This window comes from Solea solea, chromosome 7, assembly GCF_958295425.1.
Source record: "Solea solea chromosome 7, fSolSol10.1, whole genome shotgun sequence".
In the NCBI taxonomy this organism is placed as follows: Eukaryota; Metazoa; Chordata; class Actinopteri; order Pleuronectiformes; family Soleidae; genus Solea; species Solea solea.
Window position 1 is genome coordinate 23,456,762 of NC_081140.1, and position 20,644 is coordinate 23,477,405.

Here is a 20,644-nt window from a genome sequence, read left to right on the forward strand (position 1 = left end):
GTGTGTTGAGCTTCCTTGGCCGCTGCAGGTACATTAACATGTGTCTGCACCGCTGACACTTAACCTTTCATATGTTCATTTGTGTTGGACTGTGTATCTGTGTGTGTGTGTGGGGGGGGGGGGGGGGGCTCCCTGCAGCAGATGTTGGTGTATCTCAGAATAATTTGGTGGGAATTTTCATGAGCTGCACAAAGCTGCAGCTGGGTTACAGGTGGGGGGTGGGGGGTTGTTGGAGAGTCGAGGTAGACAAAAAGTTGTTCCGGGCCAAAAGCAACCAGAGAGACAGACATTAAGATAGGGAGGGTTGGGTTTAAATAAACACAATTATCCAAATTATTAGTGTTCCTTGTCATATATACTGTAAGTCTGATGTCAGGAATGACATTACCGCTTTTGCTAAACAATTTTTATTTTTTTTTCCCAAATGTGGATGCGCCCGCTGACGACAACGAACACATGTGAACTTCTCCTCTGCTCTGTTTTGAAGTGTATGAGGCAACAAAAGAGAAAAGACATTTTTAAAAAAAGAAAGCGAGGCACACAGAGTGGCAATTACCTCAGCTCTTGGCAGTGGCTCTAATTAAAACCAAACTTGTTTCCTTCAGTGAACAAACATGACAGGCACTGAGCGGAGAAACTTTTTTTTTTCTTTTTTTTTCACTCCTGCCAAAATATTAAGTGAGTGCAGGTGCTCAAGGAATGTCTATAAGGGTGGGTGCAAGGCAGAGCTGACCTTTTTCTCCCTCCATTTTGCATGTACATCTCCATATGGGTGTTTATTTATGTATTTACGCATGTGTTTCCTCCAAACCCTGGCTGTTTTCATGCATGCTTTGGTTACACGACAGAGGAGCACACCCAGCAGTTTGTCTTAGCGCCCCTCTGCAGCCTCGCTGTGGTAGAAAACTGGAGCAAAAGCAAAAGCGAAAAAACATTGTTACGCTATTCAGGAGAGGCATGGGGGCTGCCCTAAGCAGGACCAGATGCAAGGGTCCAGGCGGCTCCCGGGTCTGATTGAAGGAGGCTCAGTAGCCCCAGTGGAGCCTCTGACAGAATCCATGGAGGCTTGGTAGATGGGACAATTCCTCTCTGCACCCCTGACAACACAGGGAATACAGCAGTACCTGATCGCTATTCTACAGACTTGTTTCTCTGCTCTTTAGTGGCATCGCAGAGGGGTAGAAAGGGAATATCATCATTGGCACCAAATCCAACACAGACTTGCACCCAGAGGGATCTTGCTGTCAAACAAGATTGAACTCACTGCTTGTTAATGTCCATCCCATGCAGTAACTCACACTCATTAGCATAGCTGCATATTCAAGCCCTTCCATTCCCGGAAGTTCACAGTCACTCTAGCATATCTTCCAGACATCAGTGATGGAGAGGTTGGAGGTTTGGGAGGAATTGCAGCCCTCCAGTGCAGGTGGGGCGAGGTGTTTTGGCAACCTTCTGAAGGTCAGACGTGTCTCACCAGAGAAGTGAAGGGTAGAAAAGGACACCTGGTCCACGTTGACACCTTGGGGCCAGACAGCCAGGTGAACCGCCTGAGGACAGCTGCCTTAAATAAGTGAGGAGAAGTAATTGTGTGTTTTGGGCCATTTAAATGAGCAGACAGAGATTTTGTAGACGGCGAGCGATGAGCGCTACAACGAAGGTGCAAAACTGAAGACAGCCGATGGTAAGACACAAAATATTTAACACTTTTCATGCCTTACTCTTCAGTTATTTAACGGTTTGCATTCATTAAGGGAGACGTGACCGACGACTGGAACCATGTGATGGAAACATGTCGTTTGTAGTAATCAAAAGAGATTGTTGCTGGTCGTATAGCTCACATTTACCACACATTGTATTGACGTGGATAGAAATATGCCGCGCTGCGTTGTCGTAAGAGAAATCTGCATGTTTAAGATGACCACCCCTGGAACTCCCAGTCCCGTCTGCCTCTCAGATTCTTCCTGCAGTCCCACGGCGAGCGGCCAGGCATCTTGGCTCTACACCGACGGGGGAATTTTCCACAGGTCGTCAGTGAGAGGGGCACACAGGCTTACCTTTGTCTGTGTCCGTGCTCCACCCCCCCCCCCCCCCCATCTCTGCAGACTCAGCTCTCACACAAGCACACACACACTCACTGTATCTGCCATCACACACTCACAAACACTCACTGAGCCAGATGTTGGCATTTTAAAGTCTGAACTACATTTTTTCCGTCCACTCTCTGGCATTTCACCTCGACCTTGTTTTTTTGCATCCACAACATGCAAAACATTGTAGGAAATACAGTATACGTTCATGAGATTACGCCTCGGCATCGACTGGATAATAAACAAGTCCATGACCTACAGAGTCTCTCAGTGTCAGTACAAATAATGCATAAAGTGAAAGTCTTAAAGATCACTTTATTATTATATTTTTACAGCTGAGGCCTGACGTCATGCTTGGCTGTGTGCAGTTGAAGTCTGTCGATCATTAGCAGGTGCAGCAGCAGCTTCGGTCTGGGCTCTACAAGACCCAGAAAAAAACACTATGAGATGTTCCACCTTGACCTTGGACAAGAGATCAACAAACAAACAAGTTAACTTTTTCATTTGTGTTTTTATTGTGTTTTATTGTTTGTTGTCTAGGCCTATGATGTAATTTCTTATATTTTATTTTTCTTATTTATCTCTGTTGTATAGCACTTTGTTTCAGCTGTTGTTGTTTTTTAAAGTGCTTTATAAATAAAGTTGGATTGGATTGGAAACAACCTGTGATGATGAAACATACCCATAAAAGTCATTTTTGGTGTTTTTGGAATATGTACTGCATAAGAAAGTGGTTTAGTGGATTGGTTTGTATGTTTAACCCTTTGCTGATGACAAGTTTGCACACAGTTATGCTATCACAGTTTGTGCTATCGGAAAAAAGTAGAAAGTAGTTGCACGTCAAAGCTAACATTTGGTAATTTCACTCGCGCTGTTTCAGGAAGCCAGAGAATCAGTGTCTTTGTCACCAGAGAGGAGAGAGTTGGAAGAACACCTGTACATAGTTTTAATTTTTTTGGCCTGTTTTTGCACAATGAGAGACAAAGTTAATGTTACTGTAAATATGTTTTATACTGTTTAAATTTCAAATTGTTAAAACAGTATTTTAACATGCAGTACATTGCAAATCACTGCCAGATATTGGAAGTTATTATTATATTATATATTTATTTTTTGGAAACAATGGAGAATCACCCTTTACACGCATCATTGTGGTTCTTGGTCTTTGTTAATAATTAGGACTGACTAATTATGACGCATGCTTAGAGGGTTTTGTTCACTTCTCACACAATAAACATTTAAATATGTTTGACATGCTAATAACTGTGATGTGACGAGTTTGCTGTGATGCAACAATCAGCAGTACGATATTGTGACTGTATGTTTATGGAGTGGATGGGGAGAGTTTTGTGATACGAATGTTAAAAAGTTTAGAAAGCTCCTGATTATAATACATATAATTTCCCGTTTCTTGGGTCTAAACATTAATAAATGTTAACGCACTCGTTGGTAACGCACTGTTAATGCTCAGCAGTCAGAGTTAAAACGTGTTGTTCGTGCTTAGCGCAGGTTGACCTGATGAGAGCGGCTCAGGGATTATTCCCATGTAAAGATGGAGGCTTTTCACCCGCTCCATGCTTGTTACCCACTGGGCCACTCTGAGGCCCCCTGGTGGCAGGGTAATTAAAGTACCATAGACCAGTCAAGCTGCAGTAACACTCCCAAATCCACAGAGAATGACCAGAGCAGCGGCCGCCCCTAATCCTGTTTGGGGCTATCGGGAACTACTCCAGTGCCAGCCGGAAGATGGGGAGTTCGGGGGACAGCGGACAATAGCTTAGCGAAGGGAGAAGTACCAGGGGAGGGTGGGAAGGAGTGAGAGGGACAGCAACTCTGTATTCACCCTCACTGCATGTCTCCCTCTGTTTGACTGCTTCTGTTGTTGGAAAAAAAAAACGCAGCAGAACCTCCCTCTTCTACTTACCATTGTCAAGCCATATCCTAGCAGCATTTTTCATTCAGTCAGTTCACTGAACAGGAAACTGAAATGACAGTACGCAGCTCAGCTCCCCAAGTAAGGTGAATTTCCATCAGTGTCTTTAGTGTTTCATTCCTTGAGAGTCGTAAACATCAAATTTTCCCTCCTGTCAGTGTGCAGAAAATTCCGCTTCCTACTTTTCTCAAGTTCATGGCCGTAATGGATTGAAAAGCCCCAGCTGACCTGCACCAGATTATCCCTTTAACATTTGTGTTCAAGGCTGAATTTATTTAGCCACACATGACCTGTCCTTTATCTTAACAAGCTGAACTCCTGAAACTCTGTCTCCAGCCTCCATGCTCACACAAACAATAATCCCTGACCTTGGGAGGACAGAGCCGGCAAGAAAGCGGCACAGTGGTAATCCAGCCTGCAGGTTTGTCCCCCCCTCATCTCCTCTCTCCTCGGGGGGCTTGGACTGACCCCGCCTTCTCTTGAATGCCCCCGCACCAACCCAAAAAATCCAATTAGACTCCTTCATTAACAAACACAGCGGGAGAGGTACACACAGGGCCCAGCGCAAGACCACACGCTCAAACACACGCACACACACACACACAAGCTGTGATCTACACCTGTGCGTCGTTCTCACACAGTGAAGTGTAGACAGGCCGCGGCCCCTTCTGGTGACTTGTTTCCGACAAGGCTGCTAAAAGGTTTACGCAACGTCCAGCTCTGCACAAGGAGAGATCTGTGTTTTGTTTTCCATGAGTCGATGTCCCCGGTGCACAGACACGACACTATGTCTCACTTTGACACCCTATTACAGCATGAGCACTACCTCACTCCTCTGGCACCCACTGCTCGGACTCGCCACCCTCAGACGGACGGGACCAGGAGTGGACAGCAGCGGTGCCCAACTCAAATGCATCATAATGTATGATTAGAAAAATAAAACAAAAAAAAAACAAGACTATATAAATTTTTAGGACTGTTTTATGCACCAATAAAAAGTCATTACCTCTGGGGTGCAAGTCGATGAAAAATGCATTTGGCTCGTAGTAAGTTCTCCATCAAGTTTGAGCTTGTTAGCATTTAACTTCATTGCCAACATGTCTCCAATGTACAGTCTTCTTATAAAAGGGCTGCAGGGCTTTCATACCAAAAACCAATTTATTGCCAAAGTACCAACACTGAATCTAGATTATATAAATCTAAAGTACCTCCTCGTACACAAGACTCAATTGAAAAGCTTTATCCACACAGCCGACCTTGGTGTCCACTGTGGTTTGAGGTAATAAAGATGCTGCAGAGTGTCGATGGTATATTATTCCACTTGTCATAATATAGTATTCATGCTGGGACATATGGCTTTAGGGCAATCTCTCTCAGAGGTAGCAGGTGAATACCACAAGTGACTTGGGGTGTTACCAGTTTTATGAGAGAAAGTGAGTCACAGAACCACTGCGCCGTGTCCAAATGTTGTGTATTAACGTCTGTATCTTAACTGTATATGACTAAATCTGCACTGTACAATAACAATAAGTCAAAGACCTGTTAAGCACAGATTGTTTGTGTTAAAATTGTCAGACCAACACCAAAAAAAAACCTGCATTTCCAACAAATGGTACAGCGTAGTTTAACTCACCATGGTACAGTTTGAAACAGTACAATGATCTGGTTTTCTATCATGAGGTGTGCAGGCTGGATAGTGTTCAAAGCATCAATTAGTTCACTGATAAAGACTCCGTTCGACTCTCTTTGTTGTAATACTTGTAAAATGTTCTGTTTTGTGTTTTTCCAATTCCATTCCCATTGTCACATGGTTGTAAAGAGAGTGAAGTGTGCTTAGCCCCACTACCACTGCACTACTGTACCCCAACAGAGCAATGCCAAAAGTGGGAAGATAGGGACCAGTTATCTTATGTTATACCGTTCATAACACACATAACTGTGTAACTGAAGCAAAGGAGCTTAACATGAGGAAGGCAAGGCTTCTAGAGGACCCATATAAGCACAGATCATATATGGCCATTACACTATTATGTAAGATAATGATGAATTTTCTGTAAAGTTATGTCCACATCAAAAAGTACTTTAAAAACTGTGGTTGTAGAGTTTGAAAAGTAAGTGTCCTTTAAAGGAGGAGTAGCTAATCTTACCAATTTCATAGGGATTGTATTTCTTTGTGGTCATGTACTGTATTACTTTCCCCCCATTGACAGGGCAAGTCTTGCAATGAACATTCAGCCAAAGAATTCTCCCTCTTCACTCTTAATTCCAACCTCTACGCTCTGGTTCCCTCTGGTCAAGACACATAATTACAGGCATCATTTATTTCAACACCACTTGCGCTAGAACTGGACATTTAGTGTAATTAGAAACAACTGTAAGCGTCTTAATTGCTTTCACTGGAGCCTGATGAACTGCATCTCCCATTTGGATTGTTTTCCATGTTTGTGTTCTTTTCATGTTGGATAACAATCGTGGCTTAATTGCGGGTCAAATACATCTGAACCCTGTTGCTTCCATTCCTACGATACAGAGTTACGCTTGGACTGCGTCTCCCCAATATTTTGTGTCTGGTCCAAGAAATCCTGCGGTGTGTGTGTTCACCCTCAGAGTGGGGGAGTAATGAGGGTGAAACGCTGCTGGTGTGATGGCAAGTTGGCAGTTGGCTACAGGCTGGTGTCCACAGCCAGTGCTGGCCAGAGTAAACAAGGCCTGGAAGCCCATCACCATACACACACACACACACACACACCCTGCTCTCCCCTTGTGTCGCACAATCCGCTGACACTCCAAACAGAAATGGAAAACATGTGCTCACATAGGGAGTCAAAAGGGAGAGGAGTGTACACATAGGGACTCTGTTGTTCCCACAGTGAGGGATGCATAATGCCTCCTCCCGCCCTTTTCTCCAGACTCAGCCTTTTAATCCAAACTGACGCATCCCTGCAAAAACACGGGGGAATATTTATTTGACGTCGCCTGCTTAATTGTCGAGCTGGTTGTGACAGCCTCTCCTCCCATGTCTGTCTACGGATATGAATGTTTTTTTTTGCCGCCGGGGTCAAAGTCAGTCATGACAACGCTGTTCTTTATGTCTTAGATTCTTAAAAATTAAAGAAATGTAATATGCAAATGTGGAGTTAATCTTACTCTTAATGTCAGTGATGATGAAAGGGTTAAAAGGTTGAGGGTGTAACATTTGGAAGGGTGCACATTTTATACATAAGTATGTTTGTATACACACGTATATCTGCATGTTTTCATGGCGTTTTCCGGCTCTGCCATGATAAGCTTCTAACATAACACTATTGCTGCCTTTACCTTATATATATAATATATCTTTATTATCATTATCATTATACATGGCTAGGGTGTTTGTGAAGACTCCGGGTCCGCGGCCCTGATCTTACAAGGCTAGTTTTCCACAAAAAGACAGTAGGGGGCAGTAGAGACAGCCCCCCAATCTCCCCGCAACAAGACATTTAACCATCTTGTGCTACTATGTTTGCACCGCAGCCTAATTTCACCTTTTGAAGCAGAAGCAGAATGAAGAAGAACAATTTTGATGTGTTAAGGAGACCGTTGTATCCTGTCTGCAATCTCACCATTGGATGTCACCAATTCACTAGACCTTTAAATCACTGTATTAGTAAATTGTGCATTTTCTACAAGTAAAATCAAAGCATTTCCTTTGAGCTTTTCCTCACTGTCTTCTTATCCCTCCATCTCCGCGAGTCAGAGCACAAAGAGCTACGTCCGCCCTCCGTCAGCGGAGCTCTCCCTCTGTCTCTGCAGTGAACCCCCACATTCCAGGAGAAATCGCAGAATCAACAGGCATGAAATTCATTTCTCACATGGCCGCATCTGCGCCTCCTAATCATAACGCGGGCCGACAATTCAATCCCACAGCGCATCACCCACTCACCCCGCGACTCACCCAAACCTCCCTCACCTCCCTCCACCTTGCATCGCACAAGGGGGGGGTGGGCCTAATTGTTTTTAGGCCCACCCAAAAACAATTAACAGTGCCAACTATAATTACAGTAATGGCTGTAACGGAACAAGTGACCTGGTTCCTCGCCATGGCTCCATCCTCCCAACCTCCCAACAGGACCCCCACCGTCTTGCCTGTTTGCTGGGGAGCGGGGTGAGGCGGGGTCTGGGTACCGGACGTGGTGTCTGAACTGACTGACTAATGGCCGGTCAGAGCCGGTGATTAGGCTGTAAGGGGCTGTGGGGGGAGTCCAGTTTGCTCCCCTGGTGAGACATGTTTTTTGGGCTGTTAGAGCCGAGACGGCTGGGGTACAGAGGGGGGGGGGAACAGTCTAATTCATCATCTGTGTGCCTAGAATTATATGAAAGTGATGAATGTGTAAAGTCAGGTAAATGACTGAATTAGAGTAATGGCTGATTACAGCAATTTACCCTGAGCACTGCCAGGAATATACATTCCAGGCCACAGCACACGATGTCGGCTAATCCCAGCTGTTTGGACCTTCGTGCGAGGGAGGGATTGGGAGGGGACAAATGCAGTTTTTAGTCAATGTGAGCCCTTCACCGAAACTGAGTGCACGAGCAGTGCCAAAACAGAGACTGTGGAACAGAGAAGGATGATCCATGAAAGGTAATGAAGTTTGTTTAAGATCAAGGAACACAGAGACGATGTGACAACAAAGCTGTTTATCCACATGTTTGCGTATGTAGGCACACTACAGACCTCAGATTAACTGAAAGAATGCACATAATGGGGCTAAATGAATCAGACACCTGCACTTTTTGCACCCTCAACACAACAGATGATCTCCTGCAGGCACTCTGGCTCTGTTCACCAATCCAAAACTTCTGGCAAGCTATAACCACAACACTGCCTCATTTCCTAAAGCAAACCATCCCATTATCCCCCTTATGACTGCATGATCTAGGTGAATTAAACTCAAACTTTAAACATTGCACAGTACCGTTACTTGTGGCCTTAACTGTCGCCAAGAAAACAGTACTGTTTACACTGAGACAACAGGAAAAATTTGATTTTTACCAAATCACAGTGGTTGGATCTATTAATATAGCACATAAACACAAAAAACTCTTGTGCATATGAGTGAATTACAAAAAATAATAAACAATAAATCCCAAACTAAAAATTTAAAAATTTAAAAACTGAAAAAAAGGTGTTCTTGTTTATGCTATTTTTCTATCTCGTGTATTTTTTCCATTTTCTTTAATCATCATAGTCATAAAATCATAAAAAAAGGCAACACTTACAAGGTTAGCTTGTAGCAGGGTTTCTCATTTCTGGTCCTGGAGTCCCACTACTGTGCACATTTTAGATGTGTCTCTGCTCCAACACACGTGATTCCAATGCTCAGCTCATCAGCAGGAGCCTGATAACGACCCATTTATTTCAATCAGGTGTGCTGGAGCAAAGAAACTTCTAGAACACACAGGGCAGTGGGTCACCAGGACCAGGATTGAGAAACCCTCTGTTGCCATCCAGAATGCTGCCTGCTGCCTTGATTACAGCAAACTCAGATCACCTGCAGACACTGAGCTGGGTCTACTTAAGGAGAGGCGTGTTCATGCGTTCACTTTCTGTGTTCTCCTCCACAGGTACATGTCATGTTGGGTTTGGTAGTTTAAACCAAACCAATTCTATAAATCATTTCTCTTACACCTATGATTCACCCATGCACACCACACATCACATCCCTGTAGTGTTAATTGCATGTTCTTAGGTTGGTTACATGTGGTAAAATAAATAAAATGATCTTTTAACAGTTAATGCTTGACGTGTGTAACTTTTTGTTGGGAGAACTTTTATTTTTATTTTGCTTTTATTTTGTGCACATGAAATATTTTTTGGAGGCATTTTGGAACATTTTCATGGGTTTTAAAATACCTGAAGGACAGAATGTAGTAAATTACATTCAAATGTGTCCCATTCTGTGAGAAGATATCTCAATCCTGTCAATCTTCCAGGACATCTTTGATAACATAATATTGTCTTTTTCATCTGGGCCTGTTTCTACGGTTTTAAAAGACTCCATGTTAGACGGTGTGCGTAGCTCTCACCTTGCTTCCTTGGCAAGAAATGTTGCTGGTGCATGTAGACGGGACTTGCATCTACTTTACAGAGACATCAAAAGCCCCGTCACATAAATTTCAAGGGAAGTTTCAGATATTTTGAGATATTTTGCCTCAAGCCTGTGCTAATATCTCACACTCCCCTTAACTTATTGTTCATTGGAGTATTGCACTTTGCAGACACTTCGCATTAATCTCTGACGATGTGCAGCAAACTGGATGCACGATACAAGAGGCAGCGATGATGTGCATGTAGTTAAGAGCAAGTAGTTCTCCAGCCTTCACAAACTAGTTTGAAGCAGATGGTTTACAGCAGCGGAAAAACCACTCCGGGTTCCACTCCAGCCACTTTATTAGGTGTCCTGTGTACCGTGGCTATAGTAAGCATTTACTTTTGAGTTATGCAACAAAAAATTAAGAAACGGCTTCTGCTGAAGTATAGCAATCTGCTTCTTCAGTCTCATTAAACCTGAAGGCTCTGAAGCCATCTGGCACATTTGCAGAAGCCTGTGATGTGGTGTGCTGTGTGATGGTGCTCCTGCGAAGAAAAAGTCTGCTGTGCCATATTGTGCAATACAAACACTACCGTGCATGATGAAAGGCTGCGTAAGAGTGTGTGTGTGTGTGTGTGTGTAGCATGCATCAGTACAGGCCGGGGTGAAGGTGCTTCAGCAGTCTTGCAGTGTTGTGCTCCAGGCCCCTCTCTCCCTGGATTAATGCCGATTGTTTGGGAATGACTTGAAGCTCCGGACCACACAAGGAGAGCGAGGGGGAACGCCAACCTGCGTGGGGCTGCAGGAGAGGGAAGCCGGGAGGAGAGTCCACAGAGAGTTTTTAGCTAGAAAAACTTCAACCTCTCACTGTTCCCTTCACCGTCGTCTGTTCACCCTCTGTTCTCCACCACACACACACACACACACACAGCGCTCCCCACTCTCTTTGTATATCACTCTCACTCGCTCTGTTTCCTTTCTCATTCACCCCTTTTGAAAACCAGTGAGCTGCACTCGTGCCTTTGCTTTCCCGGGGTTAAGATGAAACAACATTTCCCAGACTGCAGCCTCGATACCTGACCGCTGAGGTTGTGTGTACAAAAAGTGAGTGTGTGTGTGTGCGTCTGCAAGTGCATATCAAAGTGTGTTTGTAGTCTTCTGTGGGAGGTCTAAAGTGCAGTGTGGGAGTGCGCGCAGGGAGGGATACGGCGAGGACAACAATTCATCAAAAAGCACAGACACTGGCTTCAATTAGCTCAGCTCTCACTATGTGCTTAGCTGGGTTTTGGTGTGAGTCATTAGAGATGGCCAGCGGTTTGCAGCAGTGTACGTTCCTGGCAGAGATTGCTCTGTAAACACAGGGACGCATCCCAAATATATTTCTCTGCTGTGTAATCAGCTCAGTCAGCGAGTAAGCGAAAGTGTCCCACACCCACAAACAGCAGAGGAGGACGCTGACAGCGGAGCTCAGCCCCGCAACTCGACTCATGTGTGAGGGGTGAGAGAATAAAACACAGGAGCTGGCAGTGACAGGAGACACGAGACTGACAGCTGTGTTTGTGGAGCAAGGGTGTGGGAGACTGGGAGCCCTGTGGATTCACTCCATCCAGAAAATGGCTCCCATGACCTGCCCAGATCCTCGCTGCGACTCAATAGCGTTCATGTGGGAAACGTCTGATAAATCAAACAGATATCGAATGCTTTTTATTCGCTGTCTGCAAGTGGGTGAACTCATGGTCTGGGATGGTTGGTTTTGGGTTCCCAGAAGACAAGTAAGGGGATAATGTGTGGATGAGACACTGTGATTGGTGGAACTGTGACATCACAAAAAAGAGACAGAGAGACTGTACAACTGCTGTAGAGTAATAATCATTTAGCTTTTGTAGCTTATAGAACAAGACTTTTATATGCACTAATCATACAAAGGCCACCGAACTCACACTTGTGCAATTTGGGAAGGAAGTGAGTGAAGGATTCCTCTGTCTGTTGCAATTTGCAGTCTCACCTTTCGATGTCGCTCAGGCTTACACTTTGGACTTTTAAGCAATGCAATCCCAAATCTGGATGGTTGTTTGTCTCCATGTGGCCCAGGGATGGACTGGTGACATGACCAGGGTTTTTCCCCCGCCTTCCGCCCTATGTCAGCTGGGATTGGCACCAGTGGAGGATAAAGCAGTAGAAGATGAGCAATGAATCCAAATCTACTGGAAATAACTTGTAATAAAATTAGTTTTATTCTGCTGTCTTGGCTGTTATGGCTCAGGATGGCTTCTTCCATTCTGTGAGTAATAATAATAATAATAATATATTATTTTCCCGACGGCTGTGTCTGAATGGAAGTGACAGGCAAAGTGTAACATATACAGCAGGAGCACTGTATGAATGTGTGCGAGTGGGTGAACGTTTGACTGTAACGTTAAGGGCCTTGAGTGCATAAATGCACTCCATTTACCATTCAGTGCACAACGTGTGTGTGTGTGTGTGTGTGTGTGTGTGTGTGTAAGGGTGAAAATCAGCCTGCACAAAACCAGCTGAAACTGGAGGAGCTAACTGGAATCTGGCCATTGTTAATGTGTGTGATTTACACCTTGGGGTTTTTCTGCTGTTACTGAATGAGACTGTCCTCGAGCGATGGGCCTTTCACGGAGTAGTCTTTCTGACTCGTCCTGGCAGAGAAATCCCAGGTGTGATTGATTTATGATATCAGATATAGGTGTGGGGAATTGTAAGAACTGGTGCCTTAAAGCAAGAAGTTTATCCGTTCCAATTCTGGTTTTTGACATGAACATGTCTTTGTGGAATCTGCACGTTCGTCCACTTCTGCATGGGTTTTCATTGGGTTTTACATATTCCAGTGACATGTAAACCTAAATGAACTTTATGTGTGAATGTGAATGTCAGTGGTTGTTTGGCTGGTGACCTGACCAGTCTGTGTCCCACCCAGCAGCAACCAGGATTCACCTGGTACCCTCAAAAGCCAAGTGTGTGTCATGTACATCATAAAAGGTCATCTATCGTGATGCAAAGATGTCCAGCGGTTATTTTTAATGAAGGGTGAAGTCTTGTGGTTTTGATGGCAGGAGGTTTGACACGCTGTCTCACTTTCACTCTCTGATGTCAGTCGAGGGGGAGGAGATTCCAACGAAATCTCCTTAAAACCGCAAGAACACTGAGCAAGTGATGGCGCACTACTCCGTTTCCTGCTGCTGCTGCTGCTGCTGCTGCTGCTCGGTTTTTCGATCCCACAGCAAACACCAGCCCTCGTTTTCCTTCCATATCCCTCCCTTTTCCCTTCTTCCATCTGCCTCCCCTCCGTTTGGACGGCTCCTCCCTCTTCCTAAATGTACAGTACACTACACTGAAACACACCCCATAAACCCGGCCACCCTCCCGCCCCCGTAGACTCTCTTCTCTGCAGCTGCCAAGAATAAGACAGGCTGATGTGGGGACCCCATGGGGGAGGACCCGCGCTGGTGAGGCAGCGGCGCTCCAGCCTGAGCACTCACTCCACTGACTTCAGCCACTTGGCTCTGTTTATTTAATATTCAGTCAGCTGTGGGGAGTAGGGTTAGCCACAGCTTATAAAACTCAGTCAGCGTGACCAAGATATAACTTCCCCCTCCCCCCCCCCCCCCCCCCTCATTCTCCAACAACCGCACACTCGCGCGCGCACACAAACACACAAGTATACACAGACGCACATGGACCCTGGACCCTTACTGAATCTGTTTTTTTTTTCATGCAACACAAACCAAGAGCTTGTTTTGTTTGTGTGTAGATGCTCATTTTTGTGTTAAAAAAATAGTTTCAGTCTCACGCAGCCAGTCAACATGGTATTTTAGGTATTTAGGCGACCTACTGAAGTTCAAACTGAGAATCTGAATGAGGGCAGAAAGGGTGGCTTTTACAGAATCCACTGATCTACTGGGATTCCTTTCACACAGCCTTCTCTAGTGTTGACAGAGAATGGTCCGGACGAGAGGAAAATATCCCGTGAGTGGCAGTTCTGTGGGCAAAAAAATGCCTTGTTGATGCCCAGAGGTCAGAGGAGACTGACCTGACTAGTTCACAGTGACAGAAAGGCAACAGTAGCTCAAATAACCCTCTGTTAGAGCAACGTTAAGAGCACCTCTGCACCAACAACCCATCAAACCTTAAAGCAGACGGACTACTGCAGTGGAGGAACACACCAGTTTGCCACTAAAGCCGCTTTATGTGGTGTCCTCTTTCTAATAAAGTGGGCCCGTGAGTGTCAGTGTAAAAATAAACAGTATCATCCTTGCAGAACAGAACTACTTCACCTCTCTCTGCTCACGTGTTAAAGGTGAACTTTGGGACATAATGTGCTTAACTGTGACTGAACAGGAACAAAGCGGGAGGTGAGAAAGCAGCGGCAGCAACATGAGCATGATGTGGACGGACACTGTATGTTTGAGAGCGAAGTGTGTGTGTGTGAGCGGGGTCTTAATAACTCTCACAGCAGCCCATGTTCCTTCTATCCCGCTGAGAGCAATCCCAGCATGCTGCATCTATGACTCGACTGGAAGGCTCCATGGCAACCTCCGGGGTCAGGGTTCACGGGGAAAGGTTGCTTTTATCTGCTAATGAGGTCGATACCTGGGGCTCCTTGTGTCTCCACCTCTTGTCTCTTTGCATCTCCCCCCGTGCAGTCGAGGGCGCGGGGTGTGGGGGGGAGCGGTGGCCATGAATGCCTGCCAAGTGACACCAATGCCATCTTCACTCATCTCGGCCAAAAGGGCTCGGAGCCGCGCTCTTTGAGCGTTGGATGCGGTGTGTTGTTGCAGGGTGGGGGGGGGTGACTTGTATTAGGTTCTGCCCTGTAGGGAATATGACAAACAGCGCTGAAATTGCTGTCCCCCAGTCTGGCTCCTCATTGTGTAATAAGTGTTCACATGCAAATCAAAAATCCCCCCCCCCCCCCCCCCCCCAACCCCAGCAGCTCCTACATGCTGTGGATGGTGTTTCCACACCTTCACTTTGGGAGAGTGATTGATTGCCTGTGCGCCAGCACGGTTTGTGTTGCGTTGTACTTCTACTGTTGAGCTGCCCCGTGATGGATGTTGTGTTGTTTCGCTTCTAACGCACAAATCAGCTGTGCTGAAAGAATGGCGACGCAACAGTCAAACACAGCGTGTGATTAACGTCCACCTCTTTTTTTTTTTTTTTAAATTGCTAACAATTTGGAGAGAGTGCTAAGTCAGTGTATGCTCTGAATCACAGTCAACAAACAAGTGTCCAACGAGAAGCGCGCGCGGGGGGGGGGGGGGGGGGGCGAGGTTTACACCGAGCAACGAGTGTTAATGCCCGTGGAAAACACGCTTCTCTCGCCAATGTGCTCTCACTGTATCACACAAGGCTCACTGGCCCAATCATGTGCCCCTTTAATGGGGGCACACAGGCGCCCTCACCAGCCCCCATCCCTCTCCCACACCCCCTTACTCTCTCACACACGCCCCCTGTCATGTTCGCAGGACTGAGAAAGGAGTCCATTAACTCTGATTTAGAGGCAGTGTGATGCGGTCCCCTTTTGTGAGGTGGTGACATCCAGTGAATAGGAATCAGAATTTCCGCCCCCTCCTCCTCCATCTTTCCTTCTCTTGGCTCCACGTTGAGGGAATGTGGAAGGGTGTGTGTGTGTGGGAGTGTGAGGGGCTCAGGGTTGTGGCTGGTGGATCGGGGGGTGGAGGTCGCTGGATTGAGAGGGTTTTGCTACCACATGTCCCTGAGTGGCGGAGTCTTTGTGCGTGGGCCAGCATGTTTGTTTAGCCTTCCCTCAGAACGTTGCCTCACACAGGACAGAAAAGATGAGCTCCACCAACAAGAGGGGGAAGCAACAATCATGAGCCTGAAAACGTTTATAATCAGGCTGCAGACTCAAGTGGCCAAAGCCTGTTTCGTGGCTCACAAAGTGTTGGGCAAGTTACTCAGAGAGTGTAACGAGTTACTCAGTAACAAATCCAGTCAAATGTGACGTTCACACTCGATTTGTCTTGCGTCTGACCTTCCTCCAGTGTACGTCGAGAACTACAGCGCGTCCTGCATGGTGTTTGACTAAAAGTCTCATGGACTTTTCTCATGGCTGTGAAAAAAATCTGCTCTGAGTCACATCAGTGGAAGAAAATGGAACGTGCGTCATTTCGGCCTGGAAATCTCATACGCGGTCAACAAACATCACATGAAACTGATCTTTTTTCATTTTTCGTGATTGGGCCACAGATGAAAGTGACCCAAAATCGAAACCGAATGATTTTTTTTATTTTTTATTTTTTTTTAAACTGAGTCACATGAGCCTAATAAATAAAGGCTTTGGGTCTGACTGAGGACACTGAATGTGTCTTGAAGGATGATGATTGCAAACTGGCACGTGTTCACAGTTCCATCGTAACAACAGCACACGTCTCAGTCTGCAGAGCAAACTCCTGCTCGGGCATTTACTTTTGAATTTGACCTCCCTTCAAAGTGGTTTTCATTATCTTGCACCAAGTTTTTTTCCATCCATTTTAATCATCTGACCACTTCTTTTTTTAAAGCACATATTGATGCCATTCCCAGAGGCCAACAGGAAATACAGAGTCAAGAGCAACACCATCTGGTCACAGATGCATCCTAACAGTTTTCAAACTGTCAGTATCACTGGCAACAAACACAAATGAAGGATTTCTTTTCTTTTTTTTAAATGAGTATGAGTCCAAAAAGATACAGGAAAAATTCAGAGCTGGAAGATTTAAAAGGTAGTATTTCAGAGCTGCGGACAGCTCCATCTGGATTTGTAGGATTTTATCACAAATAACTCACGCGGGGAATGTATTTCTCTTTTTGCAGATAACAAAATGTTCATCTATTTTCCAACGGTTAATTCATGGGACGACGCTTGTCAATCAGAAATGAAAAAGTGAGGATTATTTGTCTTTGCACGTTCAAATGAGAGCAGAGTGAGTTTAAACTGGACTCCACAGCTGCTACACATTGGTATGTGGCTGTTGTTGTTCACGATCTTTGCAGAGTCCGTCCATTCCTGGCTGACCTCTCCCACCAGCCAGTGACACCAGCCACTTTTACCTCTGGACACACACACACACACACACACACAGAGTGATGGGTGGGAAACAGGAGGGCAGAGAGGTCATGCTTGATTATTTTACCCCGCTCGCTTGAAAAACAAAAAGAGAAAACATTTTAAACCAACAGGAAACTTAACATTTCCTAATGAGTGGAAACACGTTGAGCCCCCCCCCCCCCCCCCCCCCCCACCTAAGAAATTGATTTCTGGGGAAAAGCAACCTTTCAACCCAAACTAAAGCACCATTATTGCTGTTAAGTTCAGGCTTCCCTCCAGACAAAGTTAGATCGACCATAATAAGTTAAGCGTTTATGGACCTTTGCTCCCCAAATGTCTACCATGTTGCTAATTGCGTACATCTGTGCCTGGTGTTTTTGATGTTTTGTCTCAACGCGCAGCTGTCCGTCCCCGTTTCCAACAGCCTCTGGTTAAAAGTGGCTCGGGCGGCCTTCTCCGTTATCTGTGTCCAGCACTTTAATAGCAGCCGCGCATGTGGTGTGTGTGTGTGTGTGTGTGTGTGATTCACAAGGAGAGCTCACATGCCAGAATTCACATTGAAGCCTGCGGCCATTGTTGTGGAGACTGTAATGTCAAGCAGACACCTGCGAGGAGGAAGCGGTGTTTAGGTCTGGCACAGAGCGATGCAAAGGGTGTCAGAAATGGAGGATTAAATTAAAGTGGCCTTATGGAGTCTATTATACTTCAGAAAAGTTTGGTGCTTTGGTTTGAAATTACGCGATCACCATAGAGGCATCAGACAGACGTCATGTAGCCGTTTGCCCATACAGATACTTTTCCTTAGAGCCCATGTTTTGCTGCGTCATAATAACACTCAAAAAACGACTTTGAATTAGGCTTATACAAACTAAACTAAGTGAATTGTCTTTGTATGACTTTTGTTTATAACTTAATTCATTTCAGTTTGTCGGTGATAGAGCGTAGATACTGCAGTGAACTCTCTTCATTGTTTTGGACACAGAATAATGTGGTTTCTTTGTTGAAGCCCAATGGCCAAGACAATAACACAGTGAAAACAAGGCTCATATGAACCAGCGTGACGTAAACATGGTGTCTTTTCCTCTCAGGTTGAACATCATAAAAGACAAGTTTAAGCTTGAGATACAGAAATCGACTCAATCTATCCATTATTGAGCCCTTACAAGAAAGAGAGTGAGATTATACTGTTTTAATCCAGTTTATAATCGAAACAGGTGAGAAACGGGATTCATTGTTGTGCTGCAAGACACACTGTAAATGGATATCAATGCCTTCAGATCAATGGAGCTGTTACTAGTTACTCATCTGAGAAATGTCACTGTCATACATCCTTGTGCACTGCCACATACACTAACTGTATAACTGTATATTAAAAGGAAATTGAAAATAAGACGTTTGTTTTCCTGTGCTCTCGCAGTGTTCTGGGACACGGTCTCAGGTTTGTCAGTATCAGATAGCGGCCGTCCACACTACTGTGTGGTGTGTCTGCAGTGCCATCAGAGGAGGGATCAGCACAAATGTGTGCAATGTGTACGCCGGCGAAACCCGACCTTGAGTAATTGTCGGGATAAAGCGAGGGATTGACCTCTGCCATGAACCATATTTTCTGAAACAACACACACTCGAGCTGGCTTTGAAATAGCCCGCGAACCGCGAGGAAGCGCGTCGTCAACGCTTTAGTGTAACTAAACAAAGCCGGGGGTCATTTCATTCTCTCCATCTTAGCGTTCTCGGGCGAGCAGATAGCTGAGTCGTGCCCTCCGCTCTCTCCCAGACATCCCTCTGCTGACCATGACATCACACGGCAACAATGAGAAGCATGAGTTCATCTGGTCAGGACTGCGGTTCCCCCTCCACACACACACACACACACAAACACAGCAGAATCTAATAAAATAATCTGACGTTGTTGTATATATTTTTTTTCCCAAAACTTTATTCAAATAACAGAATAAACATTGTGATCACCATGTAATGAGGACATTGTCTTTACCTGTGTCCACTAGATATAGTCTTCTGGTTTGCTAGTGAAGCCAATCAGGAAGTAAGAAAATATTGAATAGCCACCAGGGGGCGTTTCTTCTTCCATCCATCCATCCATCCATCTACTACCACTTTATCCTCCACATGAGGAGGTGCTGGTGCCAATCCCAGGTGACATAGGGCAAAAGGCGGGGTACACACCCCCGGACAGGTCACCAGTCCATCACAGGGCCACACACATAGAGACAAACAACCATCCACTCTCACACTCACACCTACCGTCAATTTAGAGTGTCCAATTTGCATGTTTTTGGACTGTGGAGGGAAACTTGAATATCCAAATATTCAAAAAAGCCACACATGCAAACTCCATGCAGAAAGACCCTCGTTCCAACTGGGTCTTGGGGGCTAGGGTTTGCGCTAGGGGGGCGATTAGTGGTTACAAAAAGAAATCAGTTTCACTGTTTTTCAATCAGTCTCAATCACTATAGTTTCACGTCTTCTTCCACGTGCATAATGTCAATTTTGTAAGTAATGTTCCAACTTAAAGGGAAATAGATAATACTGTACACAGCACATGAGTGGACACCAGTGTGATGGACACGTTCTTATGACCAGTTACCACAACGTCGTAGTGAAGAAGGAAATATCCACTACTACTTAACCAGTGTGATGTGTTTTGTTTTTTGTATTTTATTGTGTGTATTTTTGTAGTTTGTGGCTACAACATGTGGCTGGCACTGTTGCCTCACAGCGAGAAGGTCACCGGTTCTGATCCTGTGTTTGATTGAGGGCCTTTCTGTGTGGCGTTTGCAAGAATTGGGGATTAGGGCGAGTGGAGGCTCTAAATTGCCCGTAGGTGTGATGTTGTCTCTACATGTTCCCCCGGCTTTTCGCCCTATGTCTGCTGGGATTGGCTCCAGGCCCCTTTGTGATCCTCATGTGGAGAAAATGATTGAATGAATAAACAAACATACTGGACGTTTAATAAATCAAATTTAAAAAAAAATCATAAATCTTGTCGTCTTTTGACCGTTGGACCTCAAAGGAAAGCCCATTATGTTCTGTGTGTTCATGGCATGATTGGTGGGAAATGTTACATATTCATGTGACATGTCATAACGCCGCCACATCTCCTCCCACAGTCTTTACATCTCCTCCGTACCATTCAGCACGCGGCATGTTTGCGTCTTTGGTGTTGTGACAGCTCGGATCCTGCAGTATTCAGCTCGCGTTCCTTTCATCCCAGATACCGCCGCCAACTAACCCCCCCCGTCCCACTAACCCCCCACACCCACGGGGTCGCCGCCCCACCTAACCCAATCACTGGCCCAGTGTGAGGGAATCAGACAGATGCAGCATCTGGCAGATGGTAGGCGAGATCACGTCAGATGGCATCCACATCATGATACTGTACGGCTAGCACCTATAGCTGCAGCTGCAGTGAATAAATAGTTTCTCATCAGAGATCCTCGCTCACTCGCTCGGGCCA